Source organism: Schistocerca serialis, chromosome 3 (assembly GCF_023864345.2).
Source record: "Schistocerca serialis cubense isolate TAMUIC-IGC-003099 chromosome 3, iqSchSeri2.2, whole genome shotgun sequence".
Taxonomy (NCBI): Eukaryota; Metazoa; Arthropoda; class Insecta; order Orthoptera; family Acrididae; genus Schistocerca; species Schistocerca serialis.
In genome coordinates, this window is record NC_064640.1 from 262,100,994 (window position 1) to 262,115,387 (window position 14,394).

Sequence of the window (14,394 nt, forward strand, 5' to 3'; positions counted from 1 at the left end):
GCTGCAAATCATGCCCATAGCACTTGACAAGGTATATACACCTCATGTGCAGTATCAAATAATGGGCACCTCAGAGAAATGGGCTAGTATTGGCTAGATGCGAGTTTGATTAACCCAGGGTTCCCAACCAAATGGAGGTCTAGCATTCATCGCCAGACCTCTGTACAGATAAACTTCGGCCATGCGTCAGTCTCCACTGTGTGGCATGATCGTGGAAAGTTGTGTGCCACAGGGAATGGAATTTTTGAATTAACTTTCAGTATTGTGAGGATGGTACAAATCTCTAAAAAAAAAAAAAAGCTCTTCGCTTGAAAGTGTGTTCATTGCGATGGCTCAGATGTTGGGGTGATGCACAGTCCTGGAAGCACCTGTTTCAGTTTCAGTTTCAGTTTATTGAGCACCCGTTTTATCATGTACAATGATATGGGATTTGTCATATGTTACATACAGAAAAAGTATGAATAACAACATATTATGTAAAAACTATCAGTGAATAATCTGAATTAAATATATGGGCAAAACAATTATAGCTTACATGATATAAATTTGTAACAATATAGGACTGAAATAGGTTACATATATTCTGTGTATAATGGACAGCAACAAGAAACAATGATTATAACACTCTATATTGACAGATTAATTAATTTTTGTGTGTACATAAAAGAGTCTACCCCATGACACAAGTTTGTATATGATTAACTTATAAGATAGGTGAAGGCACGCTATCTTTCTGAAGAATTCATATATTCACTAACACTGTAAAAACTATTACTGATTAACATTCTTTTGAGTTCACTTTTAAAACTGCTCAGCTGCTGAATCCTTTTTATTTTTAAGGGAAGAGCACTATAGAGAATGTTTGGGTGGTATATTGCACTCTTGTTGTATTGGGCTTTCTTATGCACTTCTCTGTGAAATTCATTACTCTGTCTTGTTGTATAGTCATGGAACTCACTGTTTAAAGAAGAAAACTGGGGGTGAGACTTCAGAAAGCATATACTTTCATAGATGTAAATGGATGGAAGAGTCATGATTTTATATTCCTTGAAAATTTCCCTACATGGATCTCTAGGTGCAGCTCCTTTTATGATTCTTATCGCTCGTTTTTGAATAATAAAGGAGCGTTTTGCCTGACTTGAATTGCCCCAAAATATGACACCATATCGCAAAAGACTATGCATAAATGCATAATATGTACACAATACTGTTTGATCACTGCAGCAATTTTTAAGCATTCTAAATACATAGCAACATTTACTTAACTTTTTATTGAGCACATCTATATGCTTGCCCCATTTTAGATGCTCATCTAACCAAATTCCTAAGAATTTTGTATTCGGCGTTTGTAGTATATTCTGTTGGCCTAGCTTCACAGTTATATTGGGCTTCATATTATTTGAAACATGTCTGTAATTCATCCTTAATGTTTTCCCCTCATTCACAAATAAACTGTTGTCCCTGAACCATTTACTTGCTTCAACTGCTGTTGTTTCAATTTTGCTGTTAAGGTCAGTCTCATTCTGAGCTTTAATAAAGAAACTTGTATCATCAGCAAAAAGTACACATTCAGCTTGTGTTAAATAGTTTGGCAAGTCATTTATAAAGATCAAGAACAACAGGGGTCCAACACCGATCCTTGGGGCACCCCATAACTAACTTCCTTATAACCAGAAAAGTATGACTTTCCATCATGAACTATTTCTACATTCTGGGATCTGCCAGATAAATATGACTTAAACCATGCATGAGCAGTACCACGGAGTCCATAGCAACTAAGTTTTTCGAGCAGTAGTTTATGATCAATAACGTCAAAAGCCTTTGATAAATCTAAAAAGACCCCACAATTTACTTCATTATTATCAATGTGCTAAAGTTGTATTAGCTTGTCCAGAAAAGGTGACACTTTTACTGGATTGATCGTTATTTCCTCAGGTACTCCGCCAGTTGCTTTGGAGCTCACAATTTTAAACGAAAACACTCTCGATAGTTTAGATGGGCTGTTGAGAAATACTCACACTCAGTCATGCAGACTTCAGGTGCTAGTCCTCCTGAATGAAAGAGAGCAGCTGATACTACTAAGAGGCCAAAGACCACGCCCTAAAATATGGGGAAAGCAGGACGATTGATAGCGCCACCCCCCCACATGCACAAGGTACATTACTGGAAGGACCAGAAAGATCATTAAAATAAACTCAGTGGCCATGTAACGCAACACTTCTCACATGACTAGCTGAGTCTATCCGCGCTATGTACCGCACTTGTTAAAGATTGAGAAACTGGGCGAATGCCCAAATACTGCAGAATTACACAGCTGCTGAACTTGAGCAAGGACGTAGTCGTACGTAAATGTCTCAAACATTTTGACAGCGGATTTACCGAAAGAGAGGGAGACAGAACGTGTTTGTAAGAACACTGTGAAGAGAGGCAACTACGAAGTTGGGCGGACAGCCGACTTTATACTGACGTTTAATTGTTGGTTATCGCGAGACTGATGTTATCAACTGTAAATCATATGTTCCAAACAGAATGCGTCCTTGAAAATGCAGAGAATATTGCCCCATCACTTTGCTTTGCAGAGGGAAAGCGACGTAAGGAAAACATTGAACTGGTGTACCTGAGACAGGAAACCCACAGTAAGGTCCAGAATCACATAGAAGAGATGGCCAACTCTTCTTCAAAGAAAAGAGAATATGGAGGATCTAAACAGAATAACAGCACCATGTTTTTTCTTTTTGCCTCACATCTGAAAGAACGTAACGAATCCTGTGTAAGCAGAAAGCAGCATAAACATTTATATTTATAGCCTATGTCATTCCCAAAAACAATGCACCTTCGTAGCCAAGAGCGGTAATGTACGTCATATACAGTAGCGTCGATTAGGAAGTTGCTGGATCGAATCCTTGAGATGGAACAGAGAAGGAGAATCAGCCAACAATACCATGAGACTCTTTCTCTGTTTATATCAAACAACTGAAACAGCGTCCCCTGTCACGATATATACAAAAGATAGCAACTGCAATAAGGAAAATTTCTGCATGATACTTATCCTCAACATGATCAGTGCCGTCCTCTCCACGAAAATAAAATGAAATCGATAAAAACGGACCACAAGCCAGCAGATCATTGTTTTCTGATTTATAGAATGAGGATACTGCTGTAGAAAACTGTTGTGAGAACCTGCTAGTCACCAAACTAGATTCCTATCCACAAATCTCTTTTCCCCAAGTCAGAAATAAGTGGGGATAAGGTGAAAGAAACCTCGTCAGTAAAAGTTTTTGTATGTCTATCCTTGTGATTGGACGTCTGGAAATAAAAGAGAATAAAACACCTACAGCCAGACATCATCATGATGTCATTTATTGTACAGCTACCAGTTTCGGCTCTTCAATTGGCCATCTTCGGGCCTTAGCTGATGCTGAAGAGGTTAACACCATCTATATACATGATGCATCAGTGGCCAACATAACTGGTTTACACAGGCTACCTGTAACTGTGATGTTGTCTCTCCAACCATCAACTGTCAACTCAACTGCGAGTTCACAGGTGATGGTTGGAAAGACAATGTCAATTACAGGTAGTCCACGTAAACCAGTTATGTTGGTCACCGATGCATCGTGTATATGGATGGTGTTAACTCCTTCAGCATTATCTAAAGCTCAAAGATGGTGCACTGAAGCGCCAAAAAAAAAAAAAAAAAAAAAAAAAAAGAACTGGTAGCCGTACAATAAATGACATCATAAGGACGGCTGTAGGTGTTTTATTTTCATCAGTAAAATGTCTTTAATACTCCAGTGAATCATGAATGGTTTCCGGATTATTACTGAAGTTCAAGGTAGAGGGGAGATCCTTGTGTCTTTGTCCCCGGGAAACTAGTTTCAAAGCTACTGGTGGTCTTACACTCCATAGAAAGGACAACCTCAATGTGGAAAACTGAAGGAGGACATTTCTGTCACAAGCCCTGCGGTGGAGTTCACGAAGATCAAAGACTGGTGTTTCTTAGAAACGTGCCAGTGCATGCACTTCAGCACTTCCAAAGGGTTCTTAGCCATCGTTAGGTATATCGATATACTGATATACACTTTAGCCCCTGCGCTCTGTGGGAAATTGCTGACGATATTCACTTGACTGGTCGCTTTCCGATCTCAATTCAGTTTGTATATGGTCCAACGCTGAAAAAGAAACTACAAAAATCGATTCTTAGTAAGGCTGACTGGACACTGTGTGGTCAAATGGCTGTGTCTGGGCATCGCAGAAGCATGGAAGAATAGGTAGAGCATACTGTCAACATGATCCAACGTCATTAAAGCATCCATCCGACCAGTTATAAAGTCTGATAGTCACCCGCTCAAGAAACGAATGCTGCGCTACATTCAAAGGTGGGCCGGTGGCTCTGCAACGTTTCAAATGCCGAACAGTTGCTTAGAACCTTTCAAGTAGCAAAAGCCGTATGTCACCCACTTATTAAAGAGAACAAGAGGAAATTGCAGCAAGTATAACTTCTGCTCTTCCTGAGTTCCATAAACTATTACATTAAGTCTACTTTATTACTGGAGATGAAGAGAAGAGTTTCGGAGATGTGAGAACTGGTAAGTTACTGGTGTATAGGAAATGGCAGGCTCTCTGCCCGCCAGAGAAACATGCTGTAGGCACTTGTGAAATAATTCGCTAGTGTGAGCGTATCACTAGCCAGGATCCAGTTTCCCGTCACAACAGAGCTATTGATCAATGTGGTTGTTAGGATTTTTGTTCCATCGATAATAAAACATACTACTGTTCTTTATCCATGCAGGAGACGGACTGCTACAGGTTCTTGACACAACACCAGGTCATGACAAAATCCATTATGCTATGCCGTGGCACACCTCAGTGATAACTAAAGAAACTCCCCCGCCCCGTCTCTTCAACTGTGTATGGGAAACAGGAGATTTTCCTGACTTTTGGATGTACACTATCCCAATAAATTACGCTAATGGCCATTAAAATTGCTACACCAAGAAGAAATGCAGATGATAAACGGGTATTCATTGGACAAATACATTATACTAGAACTGACATGTGATTACATATTCACGCAATTTGGGTGCATAGATCCTGACAAATCAGTACCCAGAACAACCACCTCTGGCCGTAATAACGGCCTTGATACGCCTGGGCATTGAGTCAAAAAGAGCTTGGATGACGTGTACAGGTATAGCTGGCCATGCAGCTTCAACACGATACCACAATTCATCAAGAGTAGTGACTGGCATATTGTAACGAGCCAGTTGCTCGGCTACCATTGAACAGACGTTTGCAATTGGTGAGAGATCTGGAGAATGTGCTGGCCAGGGCAGCAGTCGAGCATTTTCTGTATCCAGAAAGGCCCGTACAGGACATGCAACATGCGGTCGTGCATTATCCTGCTGAAAGGTAGGGTTTCGCAGGGATCGCCGGCCGGTGTGGCCGTGCGGTTAAAGGCGCTTCAGTCTGGAACCGCGTGACCGCTATGGTCGCAGGTTCGAATCCTGCCTCGGGCATGGATGCGTGTGGTGTCCTTAGGTTAGTTAGGTTTAAGTAGTTCTAAGTTCTAGGGGACTTATGAAAACAGATGTTGAGTCCCATAGTGCTCAGAGCCATTTGAACCATTTCGTAGGGATCGAATGAAGGGTAGAGCCACGGGTCGTAACACATCTGAAATGTAACGTCAACTGTTCAAAGTGCCGTCAATGTGAACAAGAGGTGCCCGAGACGTGTAACCAATGGCACCGCATACCATCACACCAGGTGATACGCCAATATGGCGATGACGAATACACGCTTCCAATGTGCGTTCACCGCGATGTCGCCAAACACGGATGCGACCATCATGATGCTGTAAACAGTACCCGGATTCATCCGAAAATATGACGTTTTGCCATTCGTTCACCCAGGTTCGTCGTTGAGCACACCATCACAGGCGCTCCTGTCTGTGACGCAGCGTCAAGGGTAACCGCAGCCATGGTCTCCGAGCTGATAGTCCATGCTGCTGCAAACGTCGTCGAACTGTTCGTGCAGATGGTTGTTGTTTTGCAAACGTCCCCATCTGTTGACTCAGGGATCGAGACGTGACTGGCGTATTGTGACGAGCCAGTTGCTCGGCCACCACTGACCAGACGTTTCCAATTGGTGAGAGATCTGGAGAATGTGCTGGCCAGAGCAGCAGTCGAACATTTCCTGTATCCAAAAAGGCCCGTACAGGACCTGCAACATGCGGTCGTGCATGGAACATGACAAGGAATGAGAATTCAGAAAGTGGACGAAATTAGTTTGATACTTAACTTTAATCCATTAATGATGAACGTCGCTCTTGACGGTACATGAGTCACAATATTATCTGTTCAGAAGACATAGTAACTGAATATGGCGCCTTGCTAGGTCGTAGCAAATGACGTAGCTGAAGGCTATGCTAAACGGTCGTCTCTACAAACGAGAGCGTATGTAGTCAGTGAACCATCGCTAGCAAAGTCGGCTGTACAACTGCGCGAGTGCTAGGGAGTCTCGCTAGACGAGACCTGCTGTGTGGCGGCGCTCGGTCTGCAATCACTGATAGTGGCGACACGCGGGTCTGACGTATGCTGAACGGACCGCGGCCGATTTAAAGGCTACCACCTAGCAAGTGTGGTGTCTGGCGGTGACACCACAGGCAGCTGTACCTGTACACGCCATCCAAGCTCTGTTTGACTCAATGGCCAGGCGTATCAAGGCCGTTATTACGGCCAGAGGTGGTTGTTCTGGGTACTGATTTCTCAGGATCTATGCACCCAAACTGCGTGAAAATGTAATCACATGTCAGTTCTAGTATAATATATTTGTCCAATGAATACCCGTTTATCATCTGCATTTCGTCTTGGTGTAGCAATTTTAATGGCCAGTAGTGCAGTTTGGATCTGGTTAGCAGTTCATCGTTTCATAAAGAAAAATGTTTTATTACTGTCCGATACTCCTCTTTATCCATCACTATGAAACACGCCCGATATTGATCGCCTAAGATAGCTGCCGACAAACAATTGACCGTCTTAGCTACATGAAAGCTTGAAAAAGGAAATGTTAGAAGAACCTCTCTTATACAAATCATTTTTCTAGGAAGGAAGATTAAGGTTTAATGCTTCGTCACTAGACACGGAGAACAAACTAGAAGTTGCCTGATCATATTAAATTTCTTAGCACAGAAATTCTCTAGCCTTTTAAGCACAAAAAATAGATAATACATTGGATTGTAATATAAGAATAGGAAGGATGAAAGACATGTAAAAGTCAAAGTAGTTCCATGCATAGAATGAGCGTAGGGGAGCAGATGCAAGAATCCACACCGTCGTCCTAGGCCAGGTCAAAGCGGATGTGGTTTGTCATCGCTTTCCTGAAGTGTGTATCTATGTCGTGGAGGTGACTGTGTGGACTCGTTGTGCAGTGTCGTGTTGAGTTTATGTAGTTATGGATGAAGGGAAGAGAGGGGGTGAACATAGCCTGCCGCTGTCGGGGAGCACCAAGGGGACCGCCATCAGACGGACAGATCACCAAAAACAGTGTCACATACCCTCATTATATGAGACACTGCGGAGAGGCTTGGAATTTAATCCAGGACATTGGCGCAGAGACTGGTGATCATGAACTTTCCGCCACCACCTCTCCTTCTCTTGTCGGCCATACTGGCAGTGAAACTTTTACGCCACCAGGGTTCGAAACGACATACCTCCTAGCCTAGCGCCACCGCACAAGAGTGCGTTAGCGACCTCGGCTACGGAGGCGGGTTGCGTGTAAAAGGTACGTTTAACAAATTACTATCCACAAGGTTCCATTTCAGGCCCAGTATCTCGCCAGCCAGATTGTCCTTGTTCGGTATACACCCGATGTTGGGAATACAACTGAGTTAAGCGTTACACACTTTAATCATAAAATGCAAGTTATGCTACTGAGCGAGGTGGCGCAGTGACGGGATACTGGACTCGCAGTCAGGAGCAGTGGAGTTCAAGCTGCCGTCCGACCAACCGGATTTAAGTTTTCCATTGGTTCACGAAGACGACTGAGACGAGGTGGTTTCTTTGAAATGGGAGCAGCTGAGTTCATTCTCCATCTTTATCAGCTCCGAGCTTGTACTCTGCGTCTAATGATGGAGCGTTAAACTCTAAATTCTTTCACGAAAAAAAAAGAGATTTATGCGACTTTTACGGGAATCATTTAGTTAAATTAGCAGATATTGCCTGAACACAATAAAGCTTTTGAGGAATTAATGTTAATGCCCCATGAGCTTATGTATCTACAGGAAAAGAGAATTGACCCTACTCTTGGACCAGATTCCAACGAGTTATTCACCTAGACTGATTCAGGAAAACATAGATATATCTGAATCAGAACGGGTGAAATTGTTGTGAAACTCAGATCCTTTAAAAATAGTCACATCTTCATCAGAACTTTGGTAAATAACTTACATTTATCATAAGATGGAGAGATATATGATTTTTAAAAGATTTTTCTGGGTTCAGATGCAGTGGAGATGGACATTTTTCGTTTTTGTATTCGTCTCAATTTATTACAACCAGATCTATGAGTTAGCACTGGAGTAAGCAGCATCTCCTGGACAGTTCCAAGACCAACCAAGGCAAAGCGCTTATATATACTATTTTCAGTTAACCAAGGAAGTTCACAGTGAATTTTCACGATTTAAAAGCATATACGAAACTTTTTAGAATGTATGAAATTGGGACGCCGAAATCTGAAATGACGCCCGTCTTAGTGTGGCTTTTCAACGGTGATACCACCAAGTAGAGTAGAGCTACTACCTGTAATGCAGTTAGGACTCAGTTATGAAACTTCATAACTTAAACGCACCCAAAACACCTACGGAAATTTGTAAGTGTGAATGTTGTTAACGATCTTTGGAAGAAAAACAGTAACCGTCGGACAAACAATCCTGTAGGAAGAACTTCCGCAATTGAGCATTTTAGCAGAGGTCGAAAATCCCGCTTCAGTTGTAAATCTCTCAATTTTCACACGACCGGTTTCGGACTACTATAAGCCCATCTTCATGTGCAGTAGCTGTGCTGTGGTCCCCGAGCGCCGCATGTATCAGCCCTGGTGTGCTGCCTATGAGCGCAGAACGGGGACTCCCTGTCGCTCGGGGACCACTGCACAGCTACGACACCTGGAGATGGGCTTACAGCAATCCGAAACCGGTCGTGTGAAAATAAAGAAATTTACAACTGAAGTGGTATTTTCAACCTCTGGTAGGAAGCTTCGGAGTAACGATAGCTATCTGATATTTTATTTGTTGTACACAATTCATTATGAAACCTTTACAGTTAAGTTTCGGCGAGGGTTGTATAGTAAATAAAATGTAAGTGTGACTGAAGGCAGATTTTTCATCACAAAATGTCTTTAAATCAATAATGACGGGGCAACCTGCAACAATGGATCTCCCACTATCCTGTAGCTCTGCCGATTTTCTTGTGGTGTTATGAAATGTTCTTTTATCCTACAAAACTGTGGTAAAAGCAAGGATATTTATTCTTAGAGAATCTTCCCAGATTAATGATAACTGCCGGCCGCGGTGGTCTAGCGGTTCTGGCGCTGCAGTCTGGAACCGCGAGACTGCTACGGTCGCAGGTTCGAATCCTGCCTCGGGCATGGGTGTGTGTGATGTCCTTAGGTTAGTTAGGTTTAAGTAGTTCTAAGTTCTAGGGGACTTATGATCTCAGATGTTGAGTCCCATAGTGCTCAGAGCCATTTGAACCATTTTTTTTTAAATGATAACTGAAGGCTGAACTATGAAAAGTACGCTACAACAGTACGCTACCTCCTGTCTAAAATAAATAAATAATAGGAAAATAAAATACTTCACAATCACGCAGTGCTTCCACCAATAGCTCCCAGCCATGGGCTGTATTCACGCACAGCCACCGCGCCAGAGCTCTATATGATGCTGAGGTGCTCTGCTTGGTAATTAATACTTTCCTGCCAGAGCAAAGACCTTCTTTTACCGGATCTTGTTCGAGGCTTCAAACGTGTGGTCTTCCTGACAGACTCTACGCCAATTTTCGCAGTCACATTTCAGAACCCTGCGAAACGAATGTGTAAGGCTAGGTGGCGCAGTGGTTAGCACAATGGACTCGCATTCGGGAGGACGACGGTTCAATCTCGCGTCCGGCCATCCTGATATAGGTTTCCCGTGATTTCCCTAAATCATTCCAAGCAAATTCCGGGATGGTTCCTCTGAAAGGACACGGCTGACTTCCTTCCCCGTCCTTCCCTAATCCGATGAGACCGATGACCTCGTTTTTTGGTCTCATCACCCAAACAACCCAACCCTCAATGTAGATTATGTTCTAGCGCTCAGACTGGAATGTTAGAATCAGCGTTGTTTTCTATACATTTTCTGGATAACTGTCCAAATATACATGCGCATTTCTCTTAGATTTATCCATGAACAAAGATAAAACACTAAATTCATTACAGCCAACTACGCTGTGGAATTACTCTAACGAGGGGCTAACCACAAGTGGGATGAAAGTAGCAGGCAAACTTCCCCACTAGGAACGCGCCCTGGAACACAATACGGTATTCCTGCTTAGCCCCAACTATTAGCTGACGAATGCGGTTCCACTCAGGGGCTAACTTAACTGTGTTTTAATGATTAAATTGCAGAAAGACTCTCAGCTACACAACATGAAAACAGATTCTCTGTTCAATATTGAGGGCTGGCAGAACACGATATCGGTCACAGATACTGACTATTCTTATTCCAGTGCTGGGTGGGGGAGTCTGTCTTCCTTATGAATGAAGTTGATCGTGCCAAGTTGCCTTTATGAGAGTACTTGCGATCTGGTTAAGTCTCTGTGCATTCGATTTAAGAGGGCTTATACCGACAAAGGTGCCCCCCCCCTCCCCCGATTCTCCACCTTCCTTATTTGAAAGAAAGAGAGAGAGAGAGAGAGGTTGTATTGAAAACGTATGTCCTGCGAGTTCTGTGTATAGCTAAAACTGCTACTACTACCAATGGCCAACCGTACAACAAGAATTACAGAAAACATTAGTGACGACGGCTGTTCAACATTTTCGACAGTGCACAGAAAAGAGTGAAAAATGCTATTTACTGTATATATGTGTGCTAAATGTAGTTGGTCTTCAGCGCATCTGAGTTTGCACAGGCATGCCTTACTTGGTATGGTTCTACTTTAGTGATAATGTCTTCCTTTATCCTAAGTGTCAATCACCTTGTCCAGTTCGGTATGAATGACCCTACAATTTGACTTGAAATCTAATCACAGATCGAATTTTTATTGTTTAAATTTTCAAAAGTTGTACCTGAAGTGTAAGGTAAAAGGAACCGCCTTGAATCGCACAAGGATATAACCCCGCATCGTACTACCCTATCGCAGAAGCTGCCAGTCCACCAGGTCACTCAGAAGCAACCTAGCAGATTTATACAGAAAAAAGACGGCTTGCAATGATAAAGAGGAAAATCTGAATTTTATATCTACGCTATAAAGACTATGGAAAGACAGAGAATTGCTTCTTTAATCACTTTATTTGATTATAAAAGTCAGCAGTGGAAGGTAGAAAAGAAGATGGATTTTCCTTTCTCTGGCATCAGAAATAGAATTTACACTATTGTAGGAAATCACGCTTCTATGCTACAACGATATACTATTACGTTACTGTGGATTTTTTTCTGAAGAGGCAAAACTGAAAGTGCCTATTTCATGACTTCACCTCGTATGCCGCATTCGCAGTTCCAAATCCTGCCACAAGCTTATGGCCTTTTCTGGTCTCCATGGCAACCGTGCGAACGCAAAGTGAGGTTATCAATATGTGGTAGGATTCCCAACCTATCGGCTCACATCGGTTCAGGGTCAGTTCACGCGGGCAAGATAAAGCCTCAGCACCATGGCAAACAATTTCAACATATTTTAACTCGCTCCTCCTAAAATCCATATCAATCTTTTGATATGCTTTTTATTCTGTAGAGTGAACAGGGATACCAAACCACCTATGAAATACTCTGTTACAATGATAATAGAAAATTATGATTATGAGTCTGTACATGTTTCCATCAAACCACTGATGAAACAATATACCGGCATCATTAAGGACTAGAAACAGTGAAGTGTGGGCAAACAAAGATTTTACAGATAGAGTAAAAACTAAAATTTGAGAGCCTAATGCTAATATTTTTAAATGCTGAAATGTGGGCCAACCCATTATGTATGACGTGAAGGATATATATACGACGTTATCGAATGCATTTTTTTACACATAAGAAGCCGGCCATGTCATCAAATATCGATTCATATCAATGTGTTTTGAATATTCTAAGATAAATACTGGATAAGCAACGCGGCTGACGAAATTGTTTTCGTGTATTACAGGCGCGTCACTGATACCTCCGTGTTGCAGTAGTAACAGTCGAATGTTCTAGAATATAAAGGATTATTCATTAATTTTGATCACCATAAGTGGCTCAGACCAAGGCAACACAATAGTTATCTTGTATACTCGTGTTCTCTATTTTATGAAATTACTGGCGTCTAATGGAGTCAACAAACACCTCAACTGACGCACAACAATTGTTGCAACACGCGTTTAACACTCAGAAACACGCTCAATGTCATAGCAGGCTCTGCTTTATCCGACTCCTCTGGGCGTATGTACAGAGACCTGGCTATTAAATGCAGTGCCGAGTAACAACTGGTGAAGACATCAGGTTCTTATTGAAAACCGTGAAACTGAAATCCGGTTAACTCAGTGTGAATCAGGTTCTCCGCGGTTACCTTAAATCGTTGACACAAATGTCAGGAAAATTACTTCAACAATGCCACAAGAGGTTTCTGTTACTTTTCCTTTCCAACTGAACCAGACACCGTCTGCTGTCACATTTCTTTCGAACGAACATTCATTTCAAACGAGAAAATAACTGAACTGATGTTTAACTATCATATCTTTCAAAGAAAGGTACTGACATCGTTGGCGATGAACATTTGACCTCGAAACTCGTTACAGAGAGAGCAAATATCTTAACCGATGTATTTCCCCTCAATCGTAAAGTCTTCACAATCGTCGGTCGTTATTTGTAGGCGAAGGAAAGACACTAGCTGTTGTGCCTTCCCTGGTATGAAACTGAGCGAGACTTACCCAGTGGAGAAGAGAGATGCAGTCAGTCTTGTGAGGACTCCGGTGACGTCCGGCGCGTTGCACTGTGGCAGTCCGACTGGCGTGGCTGCTGGCTGGATGCTGCAGGCTCAACACTCGCGGCCGCGCCACCGATCCGTGCGCCGTTCCGAATGCGACTGGCGTCGTTACTGTTGGGTTCATAATCGCGGGTCAGCCGCTCAGCCACGCTTACGCACAGATTTAAACCACGCCCCCGCGCGACACGCGTGTTCGGAGCGAGAGGCGTGAGGAAAAAAAGGCGAGCCCGCTCGCGGCGCGACAAAAAAACGGAATTGATGCTCGCCCGGCAGGGACAAGAAACTGAATGAAATGTGTACTTACAGAGCGGCGGCGTTCCATAACGTCGAGGACCGCATGGCACCATCATTACTGTACGCTCAGCGCGCAGCACTTGTTTTGAATTAACGTTCCGCTGATCGAAAGATGCGGAAACGGTTGCGAGAAAAACTCCTGCCAATGCTAAACTGTATTCGCTAAAAATTTACACGAGCACGTATGTGCTGCTTGCACATGCGCGATCCGATGCATTTCAGCAGTATCTAAGGATGGTTTAACTTCCTATTTTTTTAATTTATTGGCTGTCGAGACGTGTCCATAACAGCCACCTCAACAGTGTAATATCATTGATGACGACACGAACGTAAGGACAACACGAAACCCAGTCCCTGAACTGAGAAAATCTCCGACCCAGCCAGGAGTCGAATCCGAACCTCCTTACTTTCTCCTTCGTAAACGTTTAATTATAGCAACAAAATTAATGGAGCCCAAACACGTTAAAGCTCTGTGAGAAAGCCAAGACTACGTCAAATGCTACAAAAAAAAAAAAAATAAATAAATAAAATAGGTTCTAATGGTTCTGAGCACTATGGGACTCAACTTCTGATGTCATCAGTCCTCTAGAACTTAGAACTACTTAAACCTAACTAACCTAAAGACAACACACACATCCATGCGCGAGGCAGGATTCGAAACTGCGACCGTAGCGGTAGCGCGGTTCCAGACTGTAGCGCCTAGAACCACTCGGGCACCCCGGCCGGCCAAATGCTACACATCACTTTTTGTTAAGACAGTAAATGATACTCGCTTATACACGGAGATGAGAAAAGTCGTGGGATACCCCCTAATATCGTGTCGGACCACCTTCTGCCCAACGTGGTGTAGTAACTCTATGTGGCATGGAGTCAACAAGTCGTTGGAAGTCTCCTGCAG

The 14,394-nt window shown here is 42.8% G+C and overlaps 1 protein-coding gene across 2 annotated transcripts in view; it reads right to left on the reverse strand.

Annotated features, from left to right (window-relative positions):
• LOC126470033 (transcriptional activator GLI3-like) overlaps positions 1-13,313 on the reverse strand; it is a 49,277-nt gene extending 35,964 nt beyond the window's left edge. The window contains exon 1 of one of the 2 annotated variants that reach the window (XM_050097522.1): positions 13,147-13,313. The gene's annotated coding sequence lies outside the window, so the exon portion shown is untranslated. Of the gene's footprint in view, positions 1-2,018; positions 2,558-13,146 lie in introns of those variants that run through there. The other variant, XM_050097523.1, reaches the window with a different exon arrangement.
• Between the last annotated feature and the right edge of the window lie 1,081 nt (positions 13,314-14,394).